Genomic DNA, 16,680 nt, shown 5'->3' on the forward strand with positions numbered 1-16,680 from the left:
TTACAGAACAGGCTAGCAAGAGAGGGAGAGCAGGCCAGGGAGTGAGCTTTTGTTGGGGAACAAAAAATCCAAGTTAAAATCCCATCCAATGAAGGTTAAGGGGGGCAGCATCCCAAGGTCAGGGCCAGCGATTGGGTCTTCGGGTCAGTGGCCAGGCACGCCCTCATACCTGGGACAGGGTGGGGAAGGCTCTGACACCGCTGAGTCTAGGTGCCTCTCACCCAGCCAGGGAGATAACTCAAATCATGTTCGAGGATGGCCTCCCACACATGTTTGTTCAAGATTTTATTTGAAGGCTTAAAGAGGAAATACATGATATGCAAAAACTAGTTCAAATGTGTTGATGTTAAATAAAGAATGAAAAAAATTATGTAATAATCAAGGTAATAATAATAATGATAACAATAATCAAGGGTAAGAATACAGGTACTAAGTGGCACAAGACCAGGAGAAGCACTCAAAAGACTTAACACAGAAAAAACAAATAACCTAATCAATAAATGAGCCAAGGAACTGATCAGACACTTCTCAGAAGAGGATATATAATCAGTCAACAAACATGAAAAAATGTTCAACATCTCTAGCAATTAGAGAAATGCTAGAGTAAGAATGGCAGCTATCAAGAACACAAAGAACAATAAGTGTTGGTGAGGATGTGGGGGAAAAGGCACACTCATACATTCCTGGCGGGACTCCAAATTGGTGCAGCCAATGTGGAAAGCAGTATGGAGATTCCTTGGAAAGCTGAGAATGGAACCACCATTTGACCCTCCCAGGTTTATACCACTCCTAGGTTTATACTCAAAAGACTTAAAAGCAGCATACTACAGGGGCATAGCCATATCAATGTTTATAGCAGCACAATTTATAATAGCTAAATTGTGGAACCAACCCAGATGCCCTTGGATAGGGAAACTTTGGCATACATACACAAAGGAATATTACTCAACATTAATTACCTGACATTTGCAGGTAAATGGATGGAGTTGGAGAATATAATGTTAAATGAAGTTAGCCAATCCCAAAAAAACCAAAGGCCGAATGTTTTCTTTGATATGAGAATGCTGACTCATAATGGTGATGGTGGGGGAGCATGGGAGGAATGGAGGAACTTTCAGATAGGGGAAAGGGGTGGGAGGGGAAGTTAGTGGGAAAGGTGATAGGAATGAAGATGGAATGAGTTAGACACTATTACCCTAAGTACATGTATGAAGACACGAATAGTGTGAAAATACTTTGTGTACAATCAGTGACTTGAAAAATTGTGCTCTATATGTGTAATATGAAATGAATTACATCATGTATAACAAATTAGAATAAATAAATAATAAAGAAAAAAATAAGTGAGTAAATATTTGTAACTGGATCAATTGATGAATTTTCACTACTTTCTTCATAAAGCAGCAACCAGGGTATTGGACCTAAAACAGGAAGATACCTACAAAAGGATGAAATTTGCATTCACTTTATCAATATACACCATTACATACCATATACAGCAATTGAAGGGAAGAAATACTGACAAATCTCTTGGGTTAGACTGGGGGCAGGCAAAATATCACTATTTTTATATGGCCTGCAGCTGAAAATGACCTGTACATATTTAGATGATTGGGAAAAAATCAAAATAATATTTCATGACATATAAAATTATATGAATACAAATTTCAGTGCCATGAATAAAGCTATGTGGAAACAAATCAACACTCATTCATTTTACATGTTGTCTATGGCTTAATTTGCCCTACAATGGCAGGGTTGGGTAGTTGCAATAGAGAAAGTGTGGTCCCCAAAGTCTACACTAATTACTAAATACCCTGTGCAGGAAAAGCTCGTCCACCTGTTGGGTTGGATTTCAGATCTTCATTCTTAATTTACGGTTCAAAGTTCACTTTCTTAGTAAGCCTTCCCCTGCCCACCAGATTTTACATTTTAACCAGCCACTGCAGAACTTCAACCTTTCAATGTTTTTTCACCATAGCATTTAGCATGTAACATGCACATGTTTGTCTGTCCACCTCCCCCTACTAGAATATAAACTACCCGAGGGCAGGGGTTTTCTCTGATTTGCCTACTGCTGTATCACCGGTGGTGGCTGGCACACAACAGACACTCAATACACACTTGTTAATAAATACACAAAATGTTTGCAAGTACTTGAAGGGCAGCAAGACACTTTTTCCTTGGGTCTCAGACAGCCCTCACTCTAATCACTTTGCTGATGCTTTATTGTCTCCATTTATTAAAATTTTATCTACTTATCTATCTCTCCTTTTTTCTTTCCCTCACCTCTTCCTCCACAATGCCAGTTCTGTAAACACAGGGACTGGAGCACTAAGGTGGTCTTCAATAAACATTAACTGAATGGATGATTAAAGAATTATCACTTCAGCAAGGAACATCAGAGATTTCTAGTGAAACTAAAGAAAAGCTATTCAAGCTCACTTGCTAATTTAATTCAGGAATAAATTTAACAGGTTTAGTCTAACAGAAAAGTGGATCAAACACCCCAGTGTTTCTCAGTCCTTAAGCTGCATGAATTTAAAAAGCATGTTCTAGGATTCTATATTTAACTGGAAATAACCAAAATAATTCAGAAGAATCTCTAGATCCTGAATGTTTTAAACACTTTGCTTCTAGCTTTGATAAGGTCTGAAGAAAGTTTTAAGATTGTACATTTAAATTCTATTAGTTCATTTTTAAAATTGCAAGAACATAATGTGCTGCTTTACTCAAATGATTTTAAATTGTTAATACATTGCAAATTGATGGCAACTGAGAATTAAGCAAAAATGTTGGTATTTCCCTGATTCTGCCTCCAATTGCTATCACAGGGTTCTAACATCCTGAACCATTTCCCCCAAATACTTCCAGGAGTTCTGAAACAAGCTCCTTAGATGTGCGTCAAGCTGTCTTCCCAGCCATAACACAGATAAACCTTTACCCTTTCTACTCTAGGATCTACAGAGGGCCCTAATGCCTGCACCCAAGTCTTCATGAACCACAGCCATAGGCCCCTGGGCAGCTGTCCAGGCTGTGCTGCAGAGTTTGCTGACAAAGCATGGACACTTAGCGACCCTTGGAAATCTTAGTAAAGACGCTGTAGCTTTCACTGGCAACCTTCTGGCCCCAAGAGTCCCAAGGGAGTCAATCAGAAGACAAGCTAAATAAATTACATCGCAATTGACTCAGACTTATCCCCTACTCTGTGACAATGACCTCTAAGTAAACTTGCATGCCTTTACTCCCTCTTGTAGGATTAGAGCTTTCCCAGGAGGTTGCCAGTTAACTTATATAATTAGGAAGACCCTGGAAATTTCTTCCAGAGGCTTCCAGACATGTCTCATCATGTTTAAATTCTGAGTGTGCACAGCTGATTCAGCAGCACCCTGGGACCTTAGGAAGCACTAGTAGATGAGGAGGCATAAACAATTTGAATAAGATAGTTTTATTTTTCAAAAAATTGAGATTGAATATGAACAACTGTGGGAAAGTAAGTTTAATTATAGACAAATGAGGCACAAAGGACAAAGAGGAGAACTGAAAGAAAGAAAAAGAACCCATGTACTTTAGACTGTTTAGGTTTTAATCAGGTCCTGTCATTTGGGTAGTCTTAGAGAAATTACTTAGCTTCTTTGTCAGCCTCAGTTTCCAAATCCATGAAATGAAACCAGTAGCTTTCTTTTTTCAATAGGTCTAGTGGAGAATTAAATAAGAAAAGAGCTAAGCAGTAAAAAGACACTTGCTCAACTGTTCATTCAAACATATCAGCTTTTCCCTCTTTGCCCTAGATGTAGCTTTCTGCAAAAAGTATAAACCGGTATCTAAGTACTTTCAAAGGCAATAGGTTTTATTTCACCTACTTTCATACTTCAAACCCAAAGCTTCCTTTTTTTTTAATGACATGAGGTAGACGTAAGCTGGTCAGGGCTTTTTATGTATCTCAAATGGAAAAAAGTCAAAAGGTAGGAAGAGGAAAGAGAAGAGTGAAAGAGAGATGTTCTTAAAACTTGACAAAATTAGCAAAGAAGAGGCTAGACTGGACTAGAGGAGGCAGAGGGCCCCCAAGACAACTCCTCCTTTCAACTAAAAAGGGAGGATGGGACCAAGGCTCTTTTCCCTGTCAAAGTTCCCAGGAACTTTTCAGCAATTGAGCAGGTAACTCAGAGATATGTGATTTCATGGAAAATTCTTCAAATAACACTTGACTCTTAGATGCACTAGGCATTACCTTGTCATAGAGGGATACTGTATGAACCAGCTACACCACTCCTTATTATCTACCCTGAAGAACTGAACTCATCATATTACAGTGATACATGCATCCCATGTTTATACTAGCACAATTCACAATAGCATAGCCAAACTATGGAACCAGCCTGAGTGTCCATCAATGGATAAATGAATGGAAAAAATGTACAATATACACAGTGAAGGTTTATTCAGCCATAAATAAAAATGAAATTAAGGCATCTGAAGGAAAACAGATAGAACTAGAGGGACCATCATGATAAGAAAAATAAGTCAAATGCAGAAGGCAAAAGGTGGTATATTTTCTCTCATATGTGAAACCTAGAGAGGAAAAATGGAAGATGGGTGGGGGTGGATCTCATGAAAATCAAAGGGAGATCAGTAGATGAAAGGGACCAAGGGGTGAAGCATGGGAAAGGAGGGAGGAGTGATGGGGGGTGCTATTGGCCAAACTATATTTAAATTGTGTGCATGTACAAATATGTAACAACAAATCCCACCAATATGTACAACTATAACGTACCAATAAAATAAAATGTGGGAAAAAATAAGGAGGATACAAATGGCATGAAGTACTATGGCAGACACTGTACAAGTTACTCCAAAGCCACTCCCTCCGTCTCCTGTGGGGGCTGAAAAAACTAAAGTTGTAATTTCCCTACCACCCATGTAGCTGACACAGCCACATGACACAGATTGGGGCCAGAGAGGTATGCCTAAATCAGCTTTGCCCTCCTGGTGCAGCAGACAGATTAAGATGCATGGGCCTTTGGCCCTGTCCCTCCTGGTCTCCTTGCTTGGAATCCAGGTGTGAGAGCTAGAGATGGGTGTGGCAGGGGAGCCTTTTACCCTTGAGGGAACAGGCATCAGGTAAAGGACAAAAGAATCCCAGTAATGCAGGCCCCAATGAAGTTCAGCCTCCAGATTTCCCAGGAGACACCATGACACCACTGTTTAAGCTGGAGTTGGTCAGATTCTCTGTTCCCTGCACACATTCCTAATTGAGCCACTCACCAATGTTTCATTGTTGGGGAAGACAGCAGAGGCATAGAATAAGCCCTAACAAGCATCAGCTGTCAACATTCCAACAATGCTTAAAAATGAGATTACACGTGCCTCTGGTTTCTATTTCAGTTTATCTTACTAGAAAGAAAACACCAGGTTACTAAGTCAAAGATGACAAAGAGGCTGTCTTGCAAGAAATTGAAGCTTGGATTTTAGAGAATCAAAATGTAAGAAAGACGGATTGTAAAATACAGGGCAATTTTTGAAAGAATCATTATTGTATGTTTCAAATTAAAACGATACAATTTTAATGATGCACAGACTGTGTTTTTTCCATCTGTGTATCATTAGCACAGTTCTTAATACTTGGTAGACACTTGTATTTCTATTAAACAAATAATTAATGAGCTTGAAAAATAATCTTAATATGTTTTTCTTTTTAACCAGTCAACTTTTTTGGTCCTGCTTTCTTGAACAACTTGCACTGATTTCTTTTCTTCATGTTTATAATGCAAAATCATCATTCTAATTTGAGAAGTTTTAATTTAAAAACATCTCATCATCCTAAAGTATTTATTTTTCATACTACCTCCCAAGTACTTGGCATTTAGAAATATACCTTACAGAGTTTCCATAATAACAGGTGTATGAGGTAAAGATATTTCAGTTGAATTACAAATATTTTCTGTTTCTATAATCTTCATATTTATCATAGTCCATGCAAATAAATTCTATTAAGTACTTAACATTACTATATTAAAACATAATGTTGACATTGGAAATTCAAGTATGTTTTAAAGATTTTTTTTCTTTCATATAAAAAACAAGTGTTCCAAATTTGCTGATTTTTTTCATGAAATAATGAATGGTTATCAGGATAAGCTAACTAGCAGTTATTAAAACCACACAGATACCAGGTGTGATGGCACACATCTGTAATCCCAGCAACTCAGGAGGCTAAGGCAAGAGGATCACAAGTTCAAGGATAGCATAGGCAACTCGGCAAGACTCTGTCTCAAAAAATAAAAAGGGCTGTGGATGTAGCTCAGTGGCAGAGCTAAAGTTAAAGGTGCTGAGTTCAATCTTCAGCACCTTTAAGAAATTCTGATACTGTTATTTTGTTACTGAAAACAATGCTATCAACTATAAAAACCTATCACTAAAAAAACCTAGACAGATTTTTACTAATTTCCTAAAAGTCTTTTGAATGAAAACATCAATGAGTTTTTTAAATATAAAAATGTACCATCTTTCATTTGATTTTCTGGAATAACAGATGGATATTTGATAATACAGAGTGATTTTAAGTATCAAAATTTTAACAACCTTTGCATGACTAGAATGGAATCAGAAAATGATTGCTATTGTTCTTTAATTCTAATGATATTCATCCGTCATTTGCAATCTACGTGTTTTGTGAATTATCTTTTTCAGCAATGACAACTGTTAAAAGCAAATTTTCAAATTATAATATTCATCATTAGCTCACATTGTTCTCACTAAAAAAAGTGGTGAGGAAAAAAGAAACACTTTATCATTAAAAAATGAAATTAAAGATAATGTTATCTGTATCTCATCATTTAATTGCTATTTTGTGCACATTTTATAATGTATATAGTTCATTAGTATAGTAATATGCACTGAATTTATTTAAAAATACAGTTTATAAATTACTGTTTTGTAAAACCAGCAAAAACAGAAGAAAAAACTCATATATTTTCTGAAAGTGTGGCTTGTGCCCCCATATTCTTTGCTTAGAAACATTCTAGCACATCTATGATGAGAAAAGAAAATGTCAAACTAAAACGAAGTACGAGAAAATTAACTAAAATGTCAGGGTAAATAGAAGTATGTTATGTAGATGTATACTAAGTATAATATTTAGAGAAGTATACTTTAAATCCCCAGTACCACTAGGATGGATGGATGGATGGATAGATAAATAGATAGATAGATAGAAGTAAAATATGACTGCTAATACATGAGACATGGTAGTAACCTACAGGCAAAAAGGACATGAATGTAGTGCATACTGACACAGCCAAATCAGGCAAAATGAAGACATAAACCCTCAAAAAATCCTTCAGAATCTGTTTTCTCTTCATACTAATAATTTTACCCTTGGTGATATCACATACTCCCACAACTTCAGCTGTCACCTCTATGAGGACCTATCTAAAATCTGCATCTTAAAACTGGCCTCTTTCACAAAGGCTAACACCACAGCTCTAATGCCTTTCTGAAAATTTACGTTTAAATGTCCATCGCCACATCAACTTCACTGGTAAAAGAGAACATCAAAAAACCCTTGTTGTCACACAACAACTCATCCATCTGCCTCTTTCTCCTCACCCTTCTGTTTCTATTATCAATAACACCACCACTTTGTTGGCCACTCAGCATGACAACAGAACTGCCTACAAGTGCAAAACTTAACACAGCTACAAAAATAAACCTCGCTGATGAAACACCATACACTCACCATGTCAGTTTGGCAGCGGTAACACAGGGATGGTGTAGGAAAGGTAGGGAGGTTAGTCCAAACAGGGAAAGCATGTTGCTGAGGTCTATGAGGCACATGGCTGGTCTATGAACAGGTGGTCCTGTGGTCTAACACAGTGTGGCCTGATCCTCATCCAATAGCTTTCAGTTACATTTTAGTCATGAGATTAACTAGTCCTAAATAGTCAGAAAATGATGCATGTTTGTCTCGCTGGGCAAGTTACTTATTCTTCCAAAGCCTTAATCTGTGAAATATAGGTAGTAATTCAGCTTAAAGAAATGGCAATGAAAACTAAATAGCTTGCACAGTTCTCAGTGGAGTGCCCAGCATGTCAAAAGAATTCACCAGACATTCCTTATTATTTTTATAGTTTTTATTCTAAGGCCACAAACCTCCTGAGCTATTCTGTTCTTCAGCAAATGGAATCCTTTGCTAGTCACTGGTGACATCAGTACAACTCTTCTTTGTTGGATGGATGGATGGATGGATGGATGGATGGATGGATAGATAAATAGATATCGCCTCCATTCATCTACTGACTCATTCATTTCCTCATTCCACAAAAGTATTCTAGAAAGTTCCCGGTACTGGTCAAGGCATGGGTCAGGTATATAACTGCCTCTACCTTGTTTCAGCACACCCCCAAGAGAGCTATGAGTAACAACTGGGAGTCAGCTTTCAAGTAACGATAGTGCCTACGCTATAAAACTATATTTAAACAGGGGATCCACCCTCTGGGAACATATGTTTTGGTAAGAACCAGTTTCCTTTTAAATATGAGCATAGTGCTATCTAGCAGAACACGTTCTTTGAGATTTTTACCTTCCACCCAGGCTTATGCTAACCAGTCTTACTCCCATCCCAACCCAGGCAGCAGGTTAAAGCAAACTGGAAGTGATGAAGACAGAAAAAAGGGGCTCCTTGTGTATATATCTAACCACCTTGCAGAAGACTTGTCATTAGCTGAATAGAATTCAACTAGCCTATCCACACTAGCCAAACCTAGGAACAAAAAGGCACTATGCATTCATATGTGTTCTCAAGACTGCACCTTTTAATTCTCTCTTCTCTGCTGCACAAAGGAAAAGAGAAATGAGACGGTGGAAGAGGGAGAACAAGAGACTTCATCCATGTAAAGGGGAATTAACAAATGTCTCCAGTAGGGTCCCCTGGGGACGTGAAACATCTTTCCTGGTCTGTTTAAAACTGACACTTGCATGAATTTAAACACCTTTGATTTTTAGTCAATACCCCATTTTGGTTTTCTTTCAGAATTATAGATTAAATTCAAGAAGTTAATATGTAATTAAATCCAATCACTTCAATAATTTCCTAACCGAAACGTGTAGGCACCAGTTTACGTTCTGCTGTTTTTGAGTTTAAGGAATATTTTTTAATAGATCAAGAAGTTACCGTTGTCCTGTTAGTCACTGAATGCTGCTTCTTATGATTTGACTCTGGAATGTCCCAAAAGACTCATTTATGAAGGCTTGGTCCCCAGCTGGTAGCGCTATTGAGAAGTGGTGAAAACTTCAGGAGGTGGGGCCTAGGTGGAGGAAGCAGGTCACTGGCAGCTTGCCTTAAAGAGTAAATCTTGTCCCCGGCCCCTCCTACCCATCTCTGCTTTTGAGCTGATGCAATATGGAGCAGCTATGTCCTGCTACATGCTAGTTGCTGTGATTTTCTGCCTCACTATAGGCCCAAAGAAAAGAATAAGAGACTAGGGACTGAAACTTCTGAAACCATGAGCCCAAATAAATCTTTTCTCCTTTAAGTTGATTTCCTCAGGTATTTTGTCATAGCAACCAAAACTGGCACATCTGTCATCAACGAAAATATCACTTGTATTTTTTTAGTTGTCAATGTACCTTTATTTTATTTATATGTGGTGCTGAGAATCGAACTGGTACCTCACACATGCTAGGCAAGAGCTCTACCACTGAGCTATAACCCCAGCCCTCACCTGTATTTTCTGGTTGGAACTAGTATTGTCCAAATACCTTAGTCAATTCCTTTCACAATCCAGATTACAAGGTACTAAAGCAATAATTGCTCCTCATTCTTTGTGTAATTTAAAAATAGGTAGAAAAATACTAAGTTAAAATTTTAAAAGATCAACAAATCTATGTAATCTGTTACCTCAAATTTAATAACTTTTTTGAAATTATAATAAAATGTTTAATTCCAAGTACTGAATCATGAAAACTAAAACCAGCATCTTCCACAGCCCTCTCCCTAATTCTTCCACCACCAGCTAAAACAGCCATATTCTCTTCCAGTTTCCTAGTGACCCCAAGCTATCCTTTCTCCCTGGCTCTTTCCTTTAGCAGCTAAATCCTGAAAATTCTACTATCCCTCATAGCTTGCCTACTATTCCCTAGTTCACAGTTCCCATCTGGCTGCTATCTTCACCTCCAGAAATTTACTGTCCTACCACTTTCATCCAAAAGTAGATAAGAGTGCTCTTCTTGAGCACAGGTCATGGCCTTTTAGAGTTCTACAATTTCTTATTGGTTCTTGCTTTAAAAAGGAAAAGTTCCACAGTCTCCTGGTCCTATGTTTCCAGGCCTCTCACCAGCCACCCCAGACTCTACCTCACCTTCAGAATCCTGGAATCTTAACAGGCGCTCTTTTTAGAAATGGCTACAACCTTCAATCTCTTGTCCTCTCTCCTCAAAACATTCCATCTTTTCTCTCTGAATCATGCAAATGCACCTTGCTTGGAAAGACTTCTACACACAACCTATGTCTAAACACTTTGATGATACCATTATTTTCTACCTTCTCAGACATTTTTATTCTTAATTTTGTACACTTACTAGAGGCTGAGTGTGTGCACACACATTGCTATTTACATTACTTATGGTTCCAGATGTAGTGTGTCTTCTCAAGAGTATATTTTCTCTGGGGTTGTCTGAAAGAACAGATTCTAGAGAGAGGCATGAGTAACCAAGAGTTAAGCATAGGACAGAAAAATCAGAAGACCTTAATGGTGACACCACCACCCACTCTCCTGCCTAACCTAGAAACCTGGATCTCACCTTGTTTCTCCCTGATGTCACACACACACACCCACACACATACACACATTAGTATGGCTTTTCTGCATTCAAAGCTTTCCCATCCACATTTCTCCATCTTTACTGCTACTGGTTAATGCCATATCAACATCTTCCCTCAAGGGCTTCCTATAGCTTTCTTTAGTTAGATTCCCCCAAATTATTTTTTATTGAAAAGTTAAATGAATTGTTTTTAAAACATCAACTGGATGATTTCACAGCTCTGTTTAAAAACCTTTCAATAACTTCCCAACATCCTTAAGATGAGAGTAAAGACAAAGGACCAGCAATGATAAGAATAACCCAGCTCTCCAGCTTCACATCCCCCTCCTTCCAGCCACTCGGAAGCAGTATCTCTTGACCCTGCAAGTAAGCCTGGGTTTCACCTGGAGGCCCTATTCAAATACAGGTAACAGAAGAGTACCCCCTAGAATTTTTGATGCAGTAAGATTAAGGTGGAACTCAAGAAGTTGCATTTTATACACACACACATTTATTTAGTTATTTACTTATTTTTAGTTGTAGTTGGACACAATACCTTTATTTCACTTATTTATTTTTATATGGTACTGAGGATCAAACCCAGGGTCTTGCACATGTGAGGCAAGCGCTCTTCTGCTGAGCCACAACCCCAGCCCTGCATTTTATATTTTTAAATAATGGAACATTATTTGGCCATAAAAATGAATGAAATACTGAGACATGCTGCAACATGGATGAACCCTGAAAACATAATACTAAGTGAAAGAGGCCAGCCACAAAGGACCACATATTGTAAGATTCCATTGATATGAGATGTCCAGAATAAGATGTCTAGACAAGTGTCCACTAGGGCTGAAGAGAGAAGGTGGAAGGACGAGGGGCAGCTGGCTAAGGGTAGTTTTTGAGATTTCTTTGTAGGGTAACAAAAAAGTTCTCAAAAAATGGTTGAAAAACAGGGTAATGTTCTAAGCTCTAAATGTATTGAAAGTCAGTGAATTACATACTTTAAAAGGGTGAAATGTGTGGTATGTTAATTGTATCTCAATAAAGCTGACAGCTTTTTCAATATTTTTGTAGTTATTGATAGACCTTTATTTTATTTATTTATACACGATGCTGAGAATTAAACCCAGTGCCTCACACATGCCAGGCAAGTGCACTACCACTGAGCCACACAGTTGTTTTTAAAAGTCCATATTTGCATTTCTTATAAGTTCCGAGGTAATTTATAGATTTAAGAGCTACTGCTCTAAGGTTAACATTACCCAAGTCTCCCCTCATTTGCTCAATTGTTCTGTTCTTCCTGCATCAGATGTAAAGCAGTCAAGAGTCCATGAAATCCCTTCCCAGTGCGTCCGCCCTCGCCTAGGTAACCCAATCTGTTTTCTTATGACCTCAGTCTTACCAGCCCCTCCCAAGTAAATCTTCCCTGACAAAAGCACCCAAGTTAGGTAAGGTCTTTCCTTTATATACATTTTCACTGTGCTCTTAATTATTTCTTGTAACACTAATTACACTTTTAATGAATTGTAGGTCTAATTGTAGGTCTAATTCATTTCACCTCTGGCTTAGTGGATCTAACTGACTAATGAACAAGTTGGAGAAATGACATCAGGCCACGTTAGGGGTTCCTCATCAGTGCTTGTCCAGAAAAGGAAACACAGAACAGAAACGAAAATAGAAATTTTAAAACAACAACAAAGATTCTCAGTCCTGTGCCACAATATACACACTGTCAAACAAAACTGCATACAAATTCCATCCACTTATTCACTGGAAAGACCTGGGGAATTTACCTGATTTTTAGTAAAACTATATTGCTGTGTGATCATATCACAGCAAGTATTCTTACCTTTTAAAGGTAAATTTCTTCCCCACTGAGTACCCTAACTTTTCACAAAGTAAATAAAATATGAATTTTAAGCCACAGAACTTCATATCAACCATGTTTAAAATAAGTAGCAGTTGAAATTTTCTTTTTTTTAACCTTAAAGATCAGTGAAAACATTATTTCTTGTTTCATATATTGTGCTGTTTAAAGTTCTCCCTCTCTGCTTACCTACACCCTGACAAGGAGACCCTGCAAATCCTCGAACTAGAGTCTATTTCTCCACCCCCTGAATCCGGATTGGTCCTGTGACTTTCTTTGGTCAGTGGTGTATTCACCAGTCTCATGTAAGCAGAGTCCTGAAAATCACTTAGGGCTTCTTGCACTCTTTCTGCTGTAAGGATTGGGAGAACACCAACAAGTGAAGAAGCCTGAGCAAGCCAGCTGGACGATAAAGCATACATGGCTCAGTCACCCCTGTCCAATAGTCACACCTCCCTCCCCAACTTGCAGCTGCTACCCCTGGAGTGCTTTCCAAATCTTTTCTTGACTTCATGTCTATTCTTTCTTAAGTTCCTCTCAATTGTTCTTTTGCATATGCCATCTCTATGCCATCTCTTTCCCAACAGGACCCAAATAATATGCCATTCCTGGTTATTCTCTATATCAATGAATATCTTGAAATTTCATATATATATCATTTGATTGGCCTAAAACCTTCCAGAGCCTCTAAATACAGAATGAAGTTCTCACTCTAAGCCTGGCATTTGAGGCTTATCACAACTCAGTTCCAACCAATTTCTCCATCTAATCTCCCCCCATTCCTCCCTTCCCTATACTTACTTCCTCACTACAGTGACTGTGCCCCAGAAATCTTCACTGATTGTCTCCAGTCACCTTGCCTCAAATGTCCTTTTGCCTTCTTAATATTTAAGTGCTGCTCTCCCTACAAAACCCAACTTACAGCCTACCTCTCACATAATACAGCCCCAGTCCAGAATATTCTTCACTTACTTCCTCTCAACTACCAAAGAATATGCTACCTTGTATTCATTCTGCTACTGTCTACGAGCTATGGGTCTTATCTAGACAAGTAATTTTAAATTCTGGAAGGAGGTAATATATGCTATGTCTCTTTAATTCTAAGGTAACTTGCACAGTACCTCTGTAGATGATGAAGTTGCAGAAACAGTGGATGTGAAGTTGCCACTGCCTTGACCATGCTCCTGAAATTAGTCATTCATCCCACAGCTATTTAATGACCTAACAATCTAATTATTTGACAAGATAAAACAACAGATGCAAAGAGGATAGTAAAGTGATGTACCACAAATAATTCAGTATGTAAGCATTAGGTGTCAAAACTGGAACACACATCTTCTAAGAAGCAGTCCAACATCTACTTCCCCATTCTGATGAATGGTCTGAATTTCATACATTTCATGACAAATGGGGAAAAAAAAGCCTAAAGCTCTATATATTACTTATAGCAATTAGTTTTGAGACAGTAGAAAGGAAGAATATTCCAAAATTAAGCACTTTAAGAAATAACATATGGCTTATTTGTTTTCTTGTTTTTAATTTTTTGAGTTCTTTGTATACTCTGGAGATTAAAGCTCTATGAGCCAAGGATCTGAACAGACACTTCTCAGAGGAGGATATACAATCAATTAACAAATACACGAAAAAATGCTCACCATCTCTAGCAATCAGAGAAATGCAAATTAAAACAACTCTAAGATACCATCTCACTCCAGTAAGATTGGCAGCCATTATGAAGTCAAACAATAATAAGTGCTGGCGAGGATGTAGGGAAAAGGGTACACTTGTGCATTGCTGGTGGAACTGCAAATTGGTGCAGCCAATTTGGAAAGCAGTATGGAGACTCCTTGAAAAGCTGGGAATGGAACCACCATTTGACCCAGCTATTCCCCTTCTCGGACTATTCCCAAAAGACCTTAAAAGAGCATATTACAGGGACACAGCTACATCAATGTTCATAGCAGCACAATTCACAATAGCTAGACTGTGGAACCAACCCAGATGCCCTTCAATAGATGAATGGATAAAAAAAAATGTGGAATTTATACACAATGGAATATTACTCAGCACTAAAAAATAACAAAATCATGGCATCTGCAGGGAAATGAATGGCATTAGAGCAGATTACGCTGAGTGAAGCTAGCCAATCCCTAAGGAGCAAGTGCCGAATGTCTTCTTTGATGTAAGGGGGACGACTAAAAACAGAGCAGGGAGGAAGAGCATTAAATAGGAATGAGAGATGCATGGGAATGGGAGAGAGAAGGGGAATTGCACGGAAGATGGAAGGAGACCCACACTGTTATGCAAAATTACATATAAGATGGTGTGTGGAAGAAAAAAAAGAGAGAGAGAGAGAGAAAAGTGTCATAGAGTGGGTAGAGAGAGATGATGGGAGGGGAAGATGGGGAGGGGGGAATAGGAAGGGTAGCAGAATACAATAGACACTAATATGGCTATATGTATAAACGTGGCTGTATAACCAATGTGATCCTGCAATCTGTACACGTGGAAAAAAAAGAATTCATACCCCACTTGAATCAAATGTATGATATGTCAAGATCATTATAATGTTTTGAGCAACTAATAAAAAAAAAGAAATAACACATGGCACCATGAGCCAGAGTTGCAAAAAAACAGTAAGAATGGGGGGAAAAACGACAAAAGCACATCAGATTGAAATAATGAGACACAAAATATAAAAATTATGTTTGATGTGGTCAAAGAAATCCAACCCATATTCATGGGTTGGTAGTATCAAGAAACCAACAGATTCAATGCTTCAATGCAATCCTTATCAAAATACCAGTGACATTCTTCATGGAACTAGAAAAGATGATCATAAAATTTGTATGAAACCAAAAAACCAAACGAACAATAGCCAACCCAGAAAGACTTATACTATCTGACTTCAAAATATACTACAAAAAATTAGTCATCAAAACAGCATGGTTTTTGTAACGAAACAGACACACGGACCAATAGAAAAGAATAAAGTCTGAGGCATCTACAGCCAAACGATCCTCAAAACAGGTGCAAAGAGCACGCACTGAAGAAAGTTCAGTCTCTTCAATAAATGGTGCTGGGAAAACTGAACACTCATGTAAGGTAGGAAACTATATTTCTCACTGTATACAAAAATCAATTCCAAGTGGATTAAAGACTTGAAGTAGTGAAACTATTCAACTACTAGAAGAAAATGTAGGGGAAATACTTCAGGATATTGAAAAGGGCACGTTATTTTAGAAAAGTCCCCCAAAGCACAGAAAACAAAAGTAAAAATAGTCAAATGGGATTACAAACTTAAAAAATTACTACAAATCAAACTAAGAAACTTCTATACAGCAAATGAAATAATCAGCAGAGTAAAGGGACAACCCACAGAATGGGAGAAAATATTTTCAAACTACACATCTGATGGGATTAATATCTATAAAATACGAAGAACTCAAACAATTCTAAAGCAAAAAAAAAAAACTCACAAATAAACTGATTTTTAAATGGGCAGTAAACCTTAAAAGATATTTCTCAAAAGAATATATACAAATGGTCACCAGATAAATGAAAAAAAAGTGCTCAAAAATCACTGGGAAAATCCAAATCAAAACCACAAGAAGATAGATATCATTCATTCCAGTTAGAATAGCTTTTTTTCAAAAGGAAAAGATAATAAGTGCTAATAAAGATGTGTAAAAATAGTAATGCTTAAATAATAAGGTGGTAATGTAAATTAGTACAGTGATTATAAAAAACAAATTGGAGTTCCTCAAAACAATTACAAATCGAATGACCATATGATCCAGCAATGCTACTACTGGGTACCTATCCAAAGGAAATTAAATCAGTATGTCAAAGAGACATCTGATCTGCAGCCCCATGTTTATTGCAGCACAATATTCATAATAGTAAGAAATGGTAACAAGTGTCCATCAACTGATAAATGAATAAGAAAAATGTGGTACATATATACAATAAAATACTATTCAACCATAAAAAAAATAGAAATCCTATTC

General features: G+C 37.6%; 1 protein-coding gene across 1 annotated transcript in view; it reads right to left on the reverse strand.

The window, feature by feature from the left end:
* Sh3bgrl2 (SH3 domain binding glutamate rich protein like 2) overlaps positions 1-16,680 on the reverse strand; it is a 75,637-nt gene that overhangs the window by 37,296 nt on the left and 21,661 nt on the right. The window lies entirely within an intron of this gene.

This window comes from Callospermophilus lateralis, chromosome 6 (assembly GCF_048772815.1).
Source record: "Callospermophilus lateralis isolate mCalLat2 chromosome 6, mCalLat2.hap1, whole genome shotgun sequence".
NCBI lineage: Eukaryota > Metazoa > Chordata > Mammalia > Rodentia > Sciuridae > Callospermophilus > Callospermophilus lateralis.